This window comes from Lynx rufus, unplaced genomic scaffold (assembly GCF_022079265.1).
Source record: "Lynx rufus isolate CCGP_SWC_20201006 ecotype Redwood Valley unplaced genomic scaffold, mLynRuf1.p SCAF_12, whole genome shotgun sequence".
NCBI lineage: Eukaryota > Metazoa > Chordata > Mammalia > Carnivora > Felidae > Lynx > Lynx rufus.
The window spans coordinates 66,041,374-66,060,176 of NW_025814826.1; the positions used below are offsets into that span (position 1 = coordinate 66,041,374).

General features: G+C 47.3%; 1 protein-coding gene across 4 annotated transcripts in view; it reads right to left on the reverse strand.

Annotated features, from left to right (window-relative positions):
• Positions 1–17,065, reverse strand: part of PTK2 (protein tyrosine kinase 2) — a 257,109-nt gene extending 240,044 nt beyond the window's left edge. For 2 of the 4 annotated variants that reach the window (XM_047074239.1, XM_047074240.1), the window contains exon 1: positions 16,940–17,059. The gene's annotated coding sequence lies outside the window, so the exon portion shown is untranslated. Of the gene's footprint in view, positions 1–16,939 lie in introns of all 4 variants that reach the window. The other 2 variants (XM_047074237.1, XM_047074242.1) reach the window with 2 other exon arrangements.
• Positions 17,066–18,803: the final 1,738 nt, after the last annotated feature.

The window sequence follows — 18,803 nt, forward strand, 5'->3', positions numbered from 1 at the left end:
CTGAGAGCACCTATCAGTATGAAGACATTTTTAAAGACGAAGTGTCTAAAACTTCCCTTGCAGATCAGCATTAAGACATGAACATTTGTAACTGATTCTGATGACAGGGAACACTAAGTTTGAACTCCAATTAAGAAAAGTATTATCCAACCCTCCCCCTAAAAAAAGAATTCCATTCTTCTTAGTAGGCCTGTATTATAAAATACATACATATACATACATACACACACACACACACACTCAATTATTATTTGGAATTCTGTCAGTAAAAATGTTGTAGAAATTTGCGTTCTCTTGTTACATAAGTCCTTACATAATATCCTTCATTTTGCCTATTAGTCTGCAAAACCTAAAATATCTACCATCTGCCCCTTTACAGAGAAGCCTGCCAATCCCTTTCAGCCAGCTTCCCCATATCTTCTGCGCACAGGTACAGCTAAGGCATATTTCACACATCTTTAGCTTCTCGGCTGTTTTTTTCTTTTCAACGTAGGTCTGCCATTTTACTTTTATTCCTGATAAATTTTACCTCGTTGATTTTAGCACTCTGTTACAACCTGTCGAAATATTTTAAAATCCTGATTCTAAAAATGAACAGTCTCCCAGCATTACCTCCTGATCTGTATTCAAATTCCTGATGAAAACATTACGACAGGCGTCAAGTATAACACGCTTCTGGAGACATCTTCACCCAAGTGCAGAAATTCTGGTATTTTAGTTGTGCGCTAAATGATACACATGTGGTTGTAACATATCTTCCGCCTAAAAGCAGTAATTTCTTGAACTCTCCGATAATGACAGAAATAAATAATAATGCACTTTCTTAGGCTTCATACGATAAAAGATTAACCTTGCCCGAAGAAAGATTCGGCCATTGCCCAGTTCCTGGGAAGTCACCGGTAAGCCCGCTGAACCTCCTGTCTGACGAGGCTGTCTTTGCTTAGCTGGGGGCCTTGGGTCACACCCAAGGTTAGTCTACGCTAACAATGTGATTTCCAGTGAGGCTTGGGACACACAACACCAGCTCGATCTCTGGAGGGACTGGAGGGTAAAATTCAACCACGCAGGGCAGTGCCTATGCGACCGACCACCAAGAAATACCCTGGACACCGAGCTCAGGTGAGCTTCCCCGGTTGGCAGCACGGGTGCCAAGAGAAATCGGCACGGCTGCCCTGGGAGAAGCACACCCAGAAGCTCACGCGTGGTCCTCCCTGGACTCGGCCCCGTGCACCTTTCCTTTGCTGACTGTTGCCTGAGTCCCTGCACCGTAATAAACCACCGTAATAAACCGTACAATGGCTCTTCTGGGTTCTGTCAGTCCTTCCAGTGAACCATGGAACCTGCAGGCAGTCTTAGGGCCTCCCAAACTCCAGATCTTGATGATTTACGGTGTATTTTCACCAACACTACAGCAGTGTTTCTCCGCATGTGGGGATGCTAGTTTAAAATGCAGGTGACTGGCTTGCACGTCAGGAGCGATAACACCTCCGGGGGACGACACCAGGTATCTGCATTTCTAACCCACTCTCCTCAGTGATTCTTAAGCACACTACTTTCAGGCAGTGACTGTTTTCTTTCTTTCTTTTTTCTTAAATTTACTTATTTAAGTAATCTCTACACCCAACGGGGGGCTCGAACCGATGACTCTGAGATCAAGAGCCACATGCTCTACGCACTGAGCCAGCCAGGCGCCCGAGACTCTTCTTTTGAACGAATCCCCATCAGGGCAGATGCTCAAGAGTGCCTCGTGAAAACGTTTCAATAGATGAGTGAGAAGAATGGGCACTATTAGCCTTTACAACCCAGAACATACGAACGTGTTAAGACTTGTTTTGTCGGGGCGCCTGGGTGGCGCAGTCGGTTAAGCGTCCGACTTCAGCCAGGTCACGATCTCGCGGTCCGTGAGTTCGAGCCCCGCGTCAGGCTCTGGGCTGATGGCTCAGAGCCTGGAGCCTGTTTCCGATTCTGTGTCTCCCTCTCTCTCTGCCCCTCCCCCGTTCGTGCTCTGTCTCTCTCTGTCCCAAAAATAAATAAATGTTGAAAAAAAAAAAAAAAAGACTTGTTTTGTCATTGCTCCGATATCCAAGATCATGTGGATGCAAACCACACACCACTTGGACACAGTTTGGGCGACAGATTCAATGATCTCCACTTCTTACGCACCTGTCAATTACATCCATTTTTTTTTTCAATCTCCTGACAATTAACAGGAAACTTGAGTTGCATAAGCTGCCTTCACACCCTCCTCACTCACTGAAAACATCACCAATGAGCTGAAAGTCAGGAGAGCTAAGAGTCTCTCGAGAGTCCCCGCCTTCACATCAAAGAGCCAGGTACCCTCTCTGGGTTATTTCTTCAACTCTCAAGTGAGAACTCTGGACTAGATGGTCCCTAAATTTAGATCCACTTCTAAAATCCTAGACTATATAAAACAGGGGACAGACACCCCATGGAAAAGTTTATAATTTCCAATGAAATGGTTGAAAGGACAGATTCAAAGGACGGATGAAAATCAAACATCAACTCTTCCCCCACCAAACACTCAATCGTGACCTGTCAAAAACTAATGCTTCTGTAGACAACTGGCACTTAAACTCAGTTACTCCTGCCACCTGTTCTATCATGTCAACACCTTAGGATACAACTCGTGTATTTTTTCCAGAGCAGAAAGCAAGCTTTTTTTTTTTTTTTTTTTTTTTTTTTTTTGCCATGACACAGCCAAGGAGATTCCAAATGTTCTGCCTACACTGGAATCACAATGATCCCCAGCATGAACTCTTAAGGGTGATACCTTAAAGAGGCTAAGGTTTTTCACTTTTAACTTCTACACCATCACCAAATTCCAGCATTTCTTACATCTCTGCCATTCAGGACACTTGGCCCTTAATGGAGGTCACAATTTTTCTTAATAGGAAAAGGGAAACTTTCCCAGACATACACCCATTTGCAAACTCTCCCCTCTAAGATTCATCTCCTATAGAGCAGCCGTATATCACCCAATACAGCAAATCTCTGTAGGGATTACCATAATCTGAAATCTGTAATTCTAAACTGCACATAATAATGTTGACATCAGATGTGAACCAATCCAGTTTAGACCCCAGAACACCAGATTAACCCGCCTGGTGCTATTTCAAACATTAACCACCCGCTTCCCAGCTCCTCCTGCATTCCGTTGACGTTAAGAGCTAACCATAACAACATGAGTTCAGTACTGTCTTACAACCATTAACTATTAACACACTTCTCAGTGGATGGAAAAACTACACTCGTTTTGGAGTTAACAGAGCCCACTGAAAGTGACACTGGTCCAGCTCTCATAGCCATGTGACTATTAAGATATGCCTAACAGTGTATAAACTTCAGCTTTACCTAACACACGGCAGCATGTCGAAACATCCATGGCAATCAAAGTGCCAAATACCCGGCTGGCCTTCTGTGCACCAGAACTGTGCCTTGTTTCATCTTTTGGAGGGGGGAGGGGAGGCCAGGGGAGAAGTCTTAATTGCCGGTTGGTACAGTGCGGCTCAGGAGACAGCGGCCTGTGCTTGTGTCTTATGCAGCAGTCTGGGATGCACGACATTTAAGGTAAGAGTCCTGGGGTCTGGATGCTGAGGCTTCCCTTACAGCCTCACACCTGCACAGAGGCCGTCAGAGGCCTACAACCTAACAACAGGAGGGGTCCCCCCTTGGGGCGGGCTCGCTCTTGATACTCTGACAAAAGCCCGGGCGAACCCTCCCAGGGACAACAACTGGTGTGTGTGCACGCACACTTCTGATTTCCGTCCCTGCGGTTCACGGACCTAGGAGAGAGCGCTGTCTCTTCAAGCAACAGTCTGACCAGGCGGCACTTAAAAGCAAAAAGGTCTCTGCAGACTTTTTACCGAGCGAGAAATCCGAGAGCCATCCTGGAACTGCCCTGGACACCCCCTCTCTCGGCCCTACCTCCGCATTTCCCTGGTCAGAGCCTGGGAGACAGACTCAGAAACAGGCTTCAAATCAGCCCTCTCTACAGTTCCTCAGTCGTGCCCTTAATTAAGGCCTTCTTCACTTGTGTGTACAACGTAATTGTATAATTAAAAGAACACAGGCTGTTAAATCAGACCATCTGAACTTTGCCCATCGCTTTACTAGCTGAGCGACACCAGGCAGCCACTTCCTTAATGACAAGGGTCTGGTCCCTCTGCCTTCTGAAGTGCACCCTGGCGACACCTCCCTGCCCAACCCTTGTCCTCGGTGCAACCATCCTCCTGCCGTAGAAGTCGGCTCCCGTCAGAGTCAGGCGCACACTGCTTTGATCCTGCAGACAGTATCAACCTCACCTCCTCCTCTACCCAACCCACCCTGTACTCCCAAACACCGGCGCCAGCATTCGGTTCCACAAACCCCAGCCTCCCACCTCCGCACCCTTCCACGGGGTGTGTCCTCCGGGAGGCCCCGCCTGCTTCCCATCGTCCGCGGTATTTCTATGACTCCCACAGACAGCCAGACCTGCGGAGGTCACAGCATTTGGCCCACAGCCAGATTTTGTGTGGTTTCTTGACTAAGAAAGATTTTTACCTTTTTAACGGGTTGTTCACACACACACACACACACACACACACACACACACACATCTGTGACAGGCCCAATGTAGCCCACAAAGCCTGAAACATTTACCATCTGGCCTTAAAGAGAGAGTGCCGGCCTCTGAGCTTGACCATGACTGGGGACCTGCCCTCCAGGTCCACAGAGCACTCCACTATGGCACTCCCACTGTGGGTATCCCGCTCCATGTGGACTGTATCGTTCCCCTTCTGCCCTGCTGTCTGTGCCCCCACGGGCACTACACCATGCACAAGACAGGCCCTTAACACTGCTGACTCTTGAACCACTGGGTCCACCTTTGCACAGATTGTTTTCTTTTTTTTTTTAATTTTTTTCTTAACGTTTATTCATTTTTGAGACAGAGAGACACAGCATGAATGGGGGAAGGTCAGAGAGAGAGGGAGACACAGAATCTGAAACAGGCTCCAGGCTCTGAGCTGTCAGCACAGAGCCCGACGCGGAGCTCGAACTCACAGACTGCGAGATCATGACCTGAGCTGAAGTCGGATGCCCAACCGACTGAGCCACCCAGGCGCCCCTGCACAGATTGTTTTCAATAAATACTGCACAGTAAATGTATTTTCTTATAATTTTCTTCACATCCTCTTTTCTCTAGCTTCCTTTATTATGAGAATATAGCATATCACACACACAAAACATTCATTAAACGTTAAAAAAAATGTTTTTTTTAAGAAAGGGTGCCTGGGTGTCTCAGTCAGTTAAGTGTCCGACTTCGGCTCAGGTCATGATCCTGTGGTTTATGGGTTCGAGCCCCGCGTGTAGGGCTCTGTACTGACAGCTCGGAGCCTGGAGCCTGCTTCGGATTCTGTGTCTCCCTCTCTCTCTTCCCCTACCCTGCTTGCACTGTCCCTCTCTCTCTCTCTCAAAAATAAGTAAACATTTAAGAAATTAACAAAATACACGTTAACTGCGAATTTTCATTATACAGGTGTCAGTGCCCTAAACCCCTGCACTGTACAAGGGTCAGCTGGGCCAGCATGTCACATCTGTACAGCATTTTACACAGTAACTGCACACAGAGCCTCAAAGGCTGAGATTACAGATACTAGACTTTATAGATAAGGACAGTGTCAGAAGTCACATGACTAAAGGCAAAGCCCCAATGTGTGAACCCAGACCTGTTTCCTAAATAAGATGCTCTTTCCATCAAGGAGACCTGCCTCCTTACACAAACTACAACACCTAGAATCTTCACTCACTAATACCGGAGACCTGAGGGGAGGGATAAAAATGTAATTTCTGACCCATTACTTAATTTTGATAATTTTCAAGTTAATTCTACTTTTTATAAACAAAACTGAATCAGATGCCCACAGTAACCACAAGGCAGATATGTGTAAGTATCAGTACTTCATGGTTTCCTACTCAATGCACCACATCTTCCCATTATCCCATCTCCACCACCCCGAGAACCCAAACTGCACCTACGGAAAGGCTCCATGACAAGCCTTTGAAAGGGGCTCGACCACCTGTCCAGCTCTTGTAGCTGCAGACAGACTCCAGAAAAAGTCAACCTTGCAGCAGCAAGGATACCTGTACTGGAGGTTCTCCAGGGCAGACCCACGTACCACTGCAAATCCCTGATGAGGTTCTCAAGAGCCCGGCCAGCACCATCAAAGAGAATGTCCCATGATGATGAAAATGTTCCAACTCAGCAGTGTTCAGTGGGGTAGCCACTAGCCACATGTGGGTGCCGAGCACTCGAACTGGGGCTAGTGTGACTGTGAAACAGAACTTTTACTTAATTTAAATAGCCACACGTGGCTAGCAACTACAGCAGGCGACACAGATCCAAGGCTAGACTCCAAACACTGCAGGAAAATGATAAAGAATTTTCCTTGGCTCCTCAACTACAGGCCAGGTTACTGGCTCCAACCCTTCCCCTGAAAAAGACTATAAAAAACATGGAGAGAATACTTTAAAAATCTTAAAAGCAACCGGAAACTGACAACAAGGAAATACCGGGCCAAAATTAAACTGAACTCAGGAACCCAAAGAGATAAACGAGCACAGAAACCACCTTTGCCCTGAAGTCACCTGCCAATTCTGAACGTTTTCAACTTTCATTTTTACAACAGGGAAATAGGAATCAAAGGCCAGATCCCCCAACATGTCTACCAAAACCCTACCTCCATGAGCATGACCCTAAAGGCTAACAGCTCAAGGTAAGAGAAACCAGCAGTGAATCATCTCTCCAGTAAAATTCCAGCATCAGGTGGTCCAGGTCTGCACTTGGTTTAAGGTGATCCCAAACTGGTTGAAGCAAAAAAGAAAATAATATACTCTCTAGAGGGGCTACATCTTTATTCTATGCCTCAAAAGAGTCCTACAAATAATGAGGATTAAATGAAGAATACTACAAATAATATCCCACACCATAAATAAAAAGGATCTCAAAATGAATCACAGACTTAAATGTAAAACCCAAAACTCTTCTAGAGGGGAGGGAAGAGGGGAGGACACAGGAGAAAACTTTTGTGACCCAGGATTAGGCAACGATTTCATAACTATGACACTAGAAAAGCACAGTCCATAAAGCAACAAGTTGATACACGAGACATCATCAAAATTCATACCTTCTGTCCTTCAGGACCCTGTTAAGAGAGTGTAAAAACAAGCTGCAGCATGAGAGACAGGCACAGCATGATCTAATAAAGACTTATGTCCAGAATATATAAAGAACCCACCAATAAGAAAAAAAATCAATAGGCAAAAGATTTGAATACCAAAGAAGGTATATGAGTGGCAAAAAACCTACGAAAAGATACTCAACATCATTAGGCATTTGGGAAACAAGGGAAACCACAAAAAAAGACCATGACACACCTATCGGAATGGCCAAAGCCAGAAGACTAGCCACACCGAGTGTTGCCCCAACAATCCAGAGCAACTGGAACTCTCCCACAAGGCTGGGAGGAATGGAAAATGGCCCATCCATCCAGAACAGAGTGTGGCACCTTCTTAAAAAGTCAAGCATACACCTACCATATGGTCCAGCCATGACAGTCCTAGAGCCAGCCATTCCAGGAGAAATGAAAGCCTATGTCCACATGAAGACTTGGACAAAATTATTCATAGGCTTTATTTGTAACAACTCAAAACTAGAAACAACTCTCTACACATTGGCCATATTCAATACCATCCCAAGCAACGTCAGGGAGAAATTTTTTTGGAAGTTAAGAAGTGATTCCGAAACAGATACAGATCTACAAAGGGTCAAGGATGGCCAAGGTAAGCCTAAAGAGGAACCCAGGCGGGAAGAGCTCCACGATAAGACTTGTTACAGACCTGCAGAGATTCAGACAGCTTAAAGTAGGCTGTACCAATGGAATCGAAGAATCCAGAAACTGAGGCACATACACATGGACCTTTCATTTACAACAGTGGTGGCACTGAAGAGCACTGGGGAGAAGATGATCTTTTTTTTTCTTTAATGTTTATTTATTTATTTTCAGTGCAAGAGAGAGGGGCAGAAAGAGAGGGAGAGAGAGGATCCCAAACAGGTTCCGTGCTGTCATTGTGGAGCCCAGCATGGGGCTCAAACGCACCAACCACAAGATCATAATTGGAGCCGGGGCGCCTGGGTGGCGCAGTCGGTTAAGCGTCCGACTTCAGCCAGGTCACGATCTCACGGTCCGTGAGTTCGAGCCCCACGTCGGGCTCTGGGCTGATGGCTCAGAGCCTGGAGCCTGCTTCCGATTCTGTGTCTCCCTCTCTCTCTGCGCCTCCCCCGTTCATGCTCTGTCTCTCTCTGTCCCAAAAATAAATAAACGTTGAAAAAAAAAATTTAAAAAAAAAAAAAAAAAAAAAAAAAAAGATCATAATTGGAGCCGAATCAAGAGTTGGATGCTTAACCGACTAAGTCACCCACGTGCCCCTAAAGACCATCTTTTTGGTAAATGGAGTTAGGACAACTAAATGTCCCCATACTGATGAAGTTGCGTCCCTTCTTCACACTATACACCAAAACCAGTTCCACGAGATGATAAAGTTAAAGGGTAAAAGCGAAAGTACAAAAAGGCATTTAGAAAGTAAAGGAGAATTAGTTCGTGACCTCAGGGTAGGGAAACAAAAAGCATCAACTACAAAGGAAAAGACTGATAAATGGCACTAACTAAATTTAAGAACTTCTATTCATCAAAAACAAAACAAAACAAAACCACAGAATTAGTGAAACTGCGTACGACTAAGTGGGAAGAGACAGTGGCAAAATACGCACCCAACAAAGAATGTGTCGTGAACGTATAAAGTCTACAAACCAATTTAAAACTAACCTAATAGAAAAAATGGGCACTTTGCAAAACAGTGAATCCGAATGGCCAGTAAACACATAAAAAGATATGCAACCTCACTGCAACCAGGAAAAGGTTATTTAAAACCACAAGGCAGCAACACACCAGAAACCACCAGAAGGGGCAGGGAGGGGAGACGGCAGGGAGACCAGAGACAGGGGCTGAAGGAGTAATCAGAGAGAAGACAGACAACGGATGGAGCCTCCGTTCCGTATACCGAGAAGCTGCTGTGGGCCGGGTGTGCAGAAGTACCTTTAAGGGGGTCAGGGTCTACAACTGACCGTGAACTAGAACTTCAACTTCACTTGACCAATTTAAGGAGAAAGCAATTGTTCCAGACTGTGTCTTCCCACCAGCTCATTTATTTTCGCTGTCACAAAGCTGTACCACCAAAGTTTGATGGGGGCCAGAGGAGGTATGTGGAAACATCCTTTGTACTTCGTTTTGAGATTACAGTACACTTAACTCTACCTGTCTATCCCTAATTTGTCTTGTCCACCTTTGTGACAACTTTCACATACTTAAAGACCACGAGGTCCCCCCAGCAGGAGGACAGACTCTTCTTCAATCATTAAACAAACTACCGAGGGCCAACCTACTACAGCAGTCCGAGCAAGCTGTGAAGGACCCACAGACACGTACAGGATAATACCAAGTCCTTGTCCCTGAGCTTAACGATATTCTATTTGCCAACAGGTGCGTCTAACTCTGCATAGGACACAACCGACAGGAGGCACATCACCACTCCCATGTTTGTATACTTTTATCTAGCCCTTTTCTTAGGAAATGGAGACAAAAGGAAAACAAAATGTATTAAGTTTGGATAGGACTTTGACGCTAGGCACAGAGTCCATTCGCACAAAGCTGCTTAGGAGTCGCCCCAGGACTTGGAGACCCTCCTGACGCTAGTATAAGTGAGCCAATTTCTCAGCACCAAAACAAAACGTCCAGGGGAACGTGCACCCTACGCACCCACATGTACACACTCTCCTGCTAGTTGCCAAAAGCCACAAGCCCAGGGGCAACCTAAACTGCTATCCTAATGCAAAATTATTCATTTAAAATCCAAACCAAGATTCAGAAGACTTAAATGATCTCAGCATAAAACATTCAAAATCCCTGAACAAAATTAGTCATGAGGTCTTCCCAAAACCCTGAAAATCCTGAGAAACATATCTCAGAGTCCGGAGGTGCAGGCAATCTCCCTGGCCAGCCTAAGTGGGCAGGGGATACACCCACCCCTGCCGTTGACCACAGATTCCGCCTGCTGTGAGCTGCATCTCTTTTAAAACACTCTCAAGTAGAGGTTCACTGACATCAGCAGGAAACAAAAGCTCCTGGACCCAGTGTTAAAGCAGTCGGCTGGCCCCACCCCCAGTCTGATTCAGGAGGTCAGAGGTGGGGCAGGAGCGTGCGCATTTCTATCCAGGTCCCAGGGACAGCGAGGCGAGGCAGCCACACCGGGAGAGCCTCTGCCAACAACCTAGAGTTTGCTGGAGACCATGCGCACGCGCGCTTCCCCACGCAACACAGCAAGACTAGGAGGAACCCGCTGAGGAAGAACAAGCTACTCTTTTTACCCAAATATTGACTTTCCTTACCTGAGTGGAGGCAGGTGACCCGTCACTCAAAATGTTTTCTCTGAATAACAGCATAAAAGACTCGTCAGGTCAAGGGAGAGCTGGAGTGCAGAACTCGCGTTACAGCGTTAGGAAGATGAAACCCCTCTTTTAAAATGGTTTCAGGGCATCATGTATACCCTTGTGAAGTATCTGATGGGTCCAACCAATTAGCAAAAGATACATCAGAGCTTCTAGAGACCGGGAATCAAGGATCTTTTCTAAACCCCATTCATTTCGTGTCACCTTGAGCAATTTTCTGTCTTCAGAACATAGAATGAGTCCCAAGGAACCCATGATCAATTCCGACAAAATCATTTTTTCTAGGAAAAAAATTACACTTGAAAATTGTAAAAGGACAGGGGCGCCTGGGTGGCGCAGTTGGTTAAGCATCTGACTTCAGCCAGGTCACGATCTCGCGGTCCGTGAGTTCGAGCCCCGCGTCGGGCTCTGGGCTGATGGCTCAGAGCCTGGAGCCTGTTTCTGATTCTGTGTCTCCCTCTCTCTCTGCCCCTCGCCCGTTCATGCTCTGTCTCTCTCTGTCCCAAAAATAAATAAACGTTGAAAAAAAATTTAAAAGAAAATTGTAAAAGGACAGAGAACTGTCTTTCTCCTGGCTCAAGTTTAATAATATCTATAATCTAAAATAAGGCAGACAAAAGCAGAAACACGGATAATCCACGATGTCCCCTCGTATCAAGTCCTACTTGGTTCTTAGGTAAGGTTCTTTACCAAGGCAAACAACACAGTGGACAGCTGACACAGTACGAGTTCTCCAATCACTAGTACACCTGGGTTCTCTCCTTCAACAAGTATTATTGTGCCGCACGTTGGGCATGCCATAGTGCAGGAAACAAAGTTTCTGCCCTCTTGGGGCTTAAATTCTGTAAGACACACAAGGCACTACAAATACAGAAGGTACAAAACCACACCAGTCTGCCTTCGGTCCCTCAAAGACAAACTCATGGTGCTTTGGTCACAAGTAGACCCAACAAGCACCTACCGCTCACAGAATCGAAAGCACCAAATGGCAGAACTTTTAAGATAGAGTATGGAGGCAGAAGGGAGATCCTAGGCACAGAAAGCCCAAAGATACAACTTTCCAGATTCTTCTGAGCTTGGTTTTAGTCCACTGGCCCCAAATAAAGGAGTACAGAGTAAGTCAACTCTTAAAAGCAGGATGGAAAATTCTAAATCGGTGAGAATGAGCACATTCATTGCAGAAACATTTCTAGAGCACCAGTGTGTTAGAGATTATAAATGCTAGGATTTACTCCAAGGGGATTAAACCTGTACGAGAAACGTGCCATTTACTTTTCCCTTACGTTACTCCTTGCTTCCCACAAAACCATATTCATAAACAACCCCTCCGGAAAAAGTCACTGACACCCCCCGAAAAAGTCACTGATGAAAAAACTGTATAAATGTGGAAATTACCAAAGCATATCCTTTAACAAATAAGAAGCATCAATCACTGCACCATACATTACACATTTTCATTTAACAAACTCTAAATTAATTTAACATAATCAAACAATGTTGGTATGTTCATTAAAACGTTTACCTACACTATGTTGGCCAGATCATAACTTCACGATATGAAAGGGTCAGACTGAAACAGGAAATGTAACTACTTAAACTTTCCTGTGCCCTTGCACACTGCTCGCTCCCACGTCAGAAGGCTGGATTGGGATCTGTAAGACCAGTGCTCCTCTAGTCAGAGGCTGCACAGAAAGTCCAGCAGGCCTCACCAGCCAGGATCTGCCACCTGTGGGCCAAGAGACCCACGGCAGGCTACTCTGCCTCCAGACTTACAGAGTTTCGTCTGTAAAATGAGCATATGGCTCTTGTGAGGAATAAAGGAGATACAGCACAAAAGCAATCGGCTCAGGTCCCATCTCCCAGAGTTAATTCATCTGCAAAAGGGTAGTGACCCCTACGATACCACACTGTACCCACACGGGTGCCCAGCAACATTACATGTCCTCTCCTGTCAGGGGCTAATATTGAAATGGATGACTTTTGTCACTTTTCTTGTTCTGAAAAATGAGTTAACAGTAAATGGCAATGTATATCAGTAAGATCTAGGCAGGATTATTTTAAGGGGCGCCTGGGTGGCGCAGTCGGTTAAGCGTCCGACTTCAGCCAGGTCACGATCTCGCGGTCCGTGAGTTCGAGCCCCGCGTCGGGCTCTGGGCTGATGGCTCAGAGCCTGGAGCCTGTTTCCGATTCTGTGTCTCCCTCTCTCTCTGCCCCTCCCCCGTTCATGCTCTGTCTCTCTCTGTCCCAAAAATAAATAAACGTTGAAAACAAAAACAAAAAAAAATTAGGCAGGATTATTTTAAATACAAAGCTTATAAGTGAACGCCTTCATATCCTGAAAACAGGTAAGCTTTGTGATGATACTACTAGTTTTCTTCTCAAAGGCTTTCAATTGCTTAAAAGTGGGAATAGTGCCAACCAGGTGAAAATATTTATTTCATACTTTCATCTAAAAACCATTTCATTAGTGCTTACGCAAATCAGACTATAATTAACAACATGTGCTAAAAATTCCATCTAAACTGAAAGTTGAATTACATACGCTTATCTGAATTTTATTTCCATCACAGAGCCTAGCAAAAAAAAAAAAAAAAAGGAAAAACAATACAATTGTTATAGATAGGAACAGAGAGGCTTCTTCTGCTACTTTATAATCAGAAACACATTTATGCGGTTCTGAATGGTAAGATTTGGCACAATTCCTAGAAATTAATGCCAGAAAGTGGCAGACAGGAATTTCATTTCTCCTGCACCAGGCTGCCTTTTGGGAGTCATGACATGGAAGAAAAAGGAAAAAAAAAAAAAAAAAACTTTGCCAAAATGTTAGTACAGAGAAAAAGACATCAAGGGTTCAAATAATCCATTACTACACATGCTTTACAGAAGGGAAGTAAAAAAAACAACTTCTTAATGTAGGTGGTTGAGGCAGTGACACACAGGCACAGCCAAAGATGACCTGGAACTGTCCTCAACCTGTCCCACCGAGGACCCTTCTAAGGACAGAGAAGCAGCTTCATATTTGAGTGCTTACTGCATTCACAAACTTCCTGGAGTTATTACTATCGACTCAAGGTCATTTACTTTGCCCAAGTTTTTAAAATTTGCATTTTAAATAATTTCTATAGGCATCAGTAAAAATTTTCAAAGACCCACATAGCAATTTTTTGCTATTTAAGGGATTTTAATAAGGGAAGATACAGTAATGAAAATAAGTTCTTAAGCTAGAGCTTTAAGGCAAAGTAAATTACTACAGAAACTGAACTTTACTGATTTACAAGCAAAAAAATCCCTCATTCACAAATGATAAAAATAATAGAACTTTTAATTATATTGAGATTTAAAATAAGATTTTAGCTAAAACTCTGTCTAAACTGAAAATGTTTAATTTTAGAGGTTCAAGATTTATATATTGAATTAAGACTTTGAATCTCATCTTTTGTTGTGCTACTTTTAAGACAATTTTTAATTATTCATCCTTGAGAGAGACAGAGTGTGAGCAGGGGAGGGGCAGAGAGAGAGAGAGAGACACAGAATGCAAAGCAGGCTCCAGGCTCCGAGCTGTCAGCACAGAGCCCGACGCGGGGCTCAAACTCACAAACTGCGAGATCATGACCTGAGCCGAAGTTGGACGCTGAACCGACTGAGCCACCCAGGCACCCCAAATCCGCATTTTTTAAAGGGGCTATTTTTAACAATACAATTTTGTTATTTAGACAACTTCTCCAACTTCCTGGCAAGAAAAGTTATCTGACTTGCTGAAGAACCCAATTTGAAGAACTAGGACATTAAGTTCTGTAATTTCCAACAATGAGCATGGAGTGTTAGAGAAACTACTTTAGTTAGAAAGTACTCACTGCGGTTCCCAACTTCCAGCTTCCCCAGACACCGCTTTGCCGCTTCCCTCACGGAACCTCGCTCCTAACCTGACACAATTCACCTTCAGTGCACTGCCCGCCTGAAAAGAGGCTGAAGTCATGCGTCCTCTAGGCCTCTGCTCCAGTATTCTTTGCCCCGAACCTTAAATACTAGGTTTTGGATTCAATGTCTTTATTTATCCAAGGACTTGCTTTTTTTTTTTTTACATTTATTTATTGTTGAGAGATGGAGAGAAACAGAGCGTGAGCAGGGGAGGGGCAAAGAGAGGGAGACACAATCAGAAACAGCCTCTGGGCTCTGAGCTGTCAGCACAAAGCCCAACAAAGGGCTCGAACACACGAACCGAACCGTGAGATCGTGACCTGAGCTGAAGTCAGACACTTAACTGACTGAGCCACCGCCACCCAGGCGCCCCAACCAAGGACTTGCTTTTTGATGCATCACCTCTGAATAATGTGTAGGTCTCTCTATTCAGTGCATATCCTAACGTCTTCCACTGATTGGGATGTTTTAAAGACAGTCATGTAGGGGCGCCTGGGTGGCGCAGTCGGTTGAGCGTCCGACTTCAGCCAGGTCACGATCTCGCGGTCTGGGAGTTCGAGCCCCGCGTCAGGCTCTGGGCTGATGGCTCGGAGCCTGGAGCCTGTTTCCGATTCTGTGTCTCCCTCTCTCTCTGCCCTCCCCCGTTCATGCTCTGTCTCTCTCTGTCCCAAAAATGGAAAATAAACGTTGAAAAAAAAATTTAAAAAAAAAAAAAAAAAAAAAAGACAGTCATGTATTTTAAACAATCTTTTCCCGGTTTTCAATATTGAATTGGATTATTTCATAACCACCTAAATTACTTGATCTTGCTGCTTCTTCAACATTTAGTACCACAAAAGTATTCAAAAGACTACTGGTAGCTCGGGTGGTATTCCCCCTCCAAGAACAGACACAAATATAAAACAATATACGTCTAAACACGCTGAGACACAAACTTCCTTTAAAAGTTTCGTGTGTCTAAATATTGCGAGGTGTCAAAAGTTATCTAGAAAGTGCAGCTGCCTGAAAATCTTGCCTAGACTGTACCTCAACAAAAATAAGTTGAATGCTAACTCACCATGTATCTTCCAATCACTTCATCCATGCTTTTCAGATTTTCAGAGATCAAACAACCGACCAGCGTTCTCATTTGCAGGACAAGACTATTTTCTTTACCCATTATACAAATAAAATATTAGGGGTGAGACTCTAGTATTTCATTTCAAATAGCGACGGCCTATTTTTCCAACCACGAAAATGTTTACATTCTACCTAAGAATCCCAACCACGGTCGTCTTAAGCACAGATCTCCAAACTCTTACACCGCCTTCAGCTTGAACGTATTTCAACCAATTCCCATAATTACTACAATATTACTATTATCTTAGTCTCACTGCCAAAAACCCAGCTGCAGGCTAACTATGCAAGAATGAGACACTGTTGAAATGACTCAAGAAAAATTTCTTTTTACTCTTAGTGCGTTAAGCTAAATCCTGCAATTAATAAAACCAAGGAACCACACACACACACACACACACACACACACACACACACACACACACACACACACACACACACACACACAGCCTCCTCCTGAGAAAGAAAAGGAAGCCAGGGAGAAACAGCGAGTCGTTCTTCCACCTACCCCGGCAGCAGAGCTGGGGGCTGGGGTGGGCAGAGGAGGAAACTTGGAGGCACAATGAATCAAGAGGTCCAGGGCTATCGCCCAGAAAACCACAGGGCCTCGGCAAGTTGAGCGCCAGCAGCGGGGAAGGAGCCGACCGCGATCCGGGTTCGAGGCCCGCCCTTCCCTGCCCGAGGGCCAGGGAGTCTGCATTCCGGGTCCGGGTGATGCCCCCAGGGTCCCCAAGGATTTCCCTCTTCCTCCTCCTTCCTCTCTCCCCCCTTTTGTTTTTGAGGCAATCGGCCCGCTCCCAAGGAGCCCGGCGGCTGGCCTCCCCAAGCCGCCCACCACCACCCCCACCCCGGCCTCCAGACCCTCCGCCTCTCCGAGGCCCCCGAATGCACCTCCCTTCCCACCTTCCACGAGCCCCCCGGCCTTCTCAGTTCCCCCAAACGCCCCCCGTCTACCCGAGCCCCCCGGCCTGCCCGAGCCCGTCGGCCTCCCCACGTTTCCTGGCCTCCCCACATCTCCGTCCTCCACCCATCGCCGTCCTCCCAGAACCCGCCCCCTCGTCCTCCCCGGTCCCTGGCCTCTCCGAGCCCCCCGGAACCCCCCGTCCGCCCCACATCTCGAGCCTCCCCACAGCGTCGTCCTCCCGGGGCCCCTCCCTCGTCCTCCCCACATCCCCGGCCTCCGAGCCGCGCGCGGGAGGGGCCCGTCTCGGCCGCATCCGCCGCCCGGACCGGCTGCTCGCCCCTCGCGGCCCTCCGCCCGCGGGCCGCGGCCCTGCCAAGCCCCAGCTCCGGGAGTCGGCCCGCCCGCCCGCGCCCCGGCCCCCGCCCCGGCCCCGCACTCACTCGGGCGGCGCTGGGCGCCGGGAGGCGAGGGCAGACGACTGCCAGGCGGCGCCGCGAACGCCGGGACCGCGCTCCCTCCCACGCCTCACGCCGCGGGCGCACAGCGGTCCCGGCCCGGCAGCGGCGGTGGTGGCGGTGGCGGCGGCGGCGGCGGCGGCAGCGGCGGGCTTGCGCCCTCGGGGCCGTGCTGCGTCGGCGCGGGCCGCGCGTGCGCGGCGACCGGCTGAGGCGCGCGACCCCGCCACTGCGCGCGCCCGGCCGCGTCCCCGCGCCGAGCTTCCGCCTCCCGGGAGGACAGGGCATGCGTCCCGCGGCCCGCGCATGCCCAGCACGCGACGAGGCTCCGTTCCCGAGATCGCGCCGGAGAGCCGCGCCGGGCCTTTGCGACGGCCAGGGGCTGCGCGCGGGCGTGGCCGCGGGGGTTGGGGGAGACTCGGCCGGGGGCGGGAGGCCGGCAGAGCCGGGGTCCCCCCCCCATAGCACTCTGGGCGGGCGGGGAGAGGACCGACTTCGGGGAAGCCCTCTGCCCCCTGCCCGCCCGCGAGGCCCGGACGCGGCCCCTCCGCAGGGCCTTCGTCGCCCTGCAGCCCGGCCCCAGGGCCCACAACCCCGCGGGGCGCGCCTACCGAGACGAGTTGGGTATCCTGGGCCCCTCTGCACAGAGGCAAAGTGAGTGAGGCTCAGGGATGTGTTGACTGGCATCACCGCTAATGCCGGGCCCTGCCAAGACTGGATCTCCACTCAAGCGCCCGCTGAGCCCCGATCTGCGGCCTGGGCGCTGGTCTCCTAGGTCTTGAACCTCGAGAAAGAGGAGTAGGACCCCCGGCACTTGGGAGTCACCAGGCAGAGGGCAGCTGAGAAGAGAGCCGTGTCCGAGGGGAGCTGATTACCAATGACTGGAGCCTGGGCGGGGGTAAAAATGCAGCCTTCCAGGGGCTTCTTAAGGCATCTTTATTCTTTAGGCAGCAGGGAGCCTTTGGAGGGTTTTAAGCAGGAAGTAATATCTGATTTGTGTTCTTTAAAAAAAAAAAAAAAAAAGGTGACAACCTTGCGGTAGGAAATGAAACCAGAAGCAGAGCAACTTTCATTTTTACGGTGTCACTTTGATCCTCACCACAAGCCAGGAGGCAAGTTAGACACATATTCGTTTTAAAGGTGAACTCCCTGAAGCTGAGAAAGGTAACCCCCCATTCTGCTCTCGGCAACAATTTGACTCTGGTTACAACAGAAGCGGGTGAAATAAAGCAATTTTGCTTACAAAGAGCTTTACTGTATTTAAATATGTTTACTGTTCTTTAATGAAATGTATTACGGTTTTTTGGTGGGTTGTTTTTTTTGTTTTTTTTAACCTACATTAAAGATTGCAAGGAAGTGTGTCAGCCCCGGGGCTTTTATACCCAGTGTTTGGTCCCCTGGAATTCTCTTCCCTCTGCTTGGAACTTCTTCCTCCCTCACTTTCTCAGGCTTACATGTCACCTCATTAGATGCCAACTGACCACTCTGTGTATAATAGGAACCACCCACTACCCTCCATGGTTTCACACACACACACACACACACACACACACACACACACACGGCCCCCTGACTCAGCTCTGTTGTTCTCCAAAGCATCTATTGTCCTCCACAGCCCTACACTGTGTAGTTGTTTATTTCTTGATTGTATGTCCCTGTCCCAGAGCGTTAGATTCATTAAAGCAAGGACTTTGTTCACTTATGGGTCCCTGGCACATAATGAGACACTTGTGAAGTGACTGCAGCTTTGGGTGACGGGAAATGAGAATCTGTTATTAAAAGTGTAAGAGGGGCGCCTGGACGGCTCGGTCAGTTAAGCATCGGACTTCAACTCAGGTCATAGTCTCAC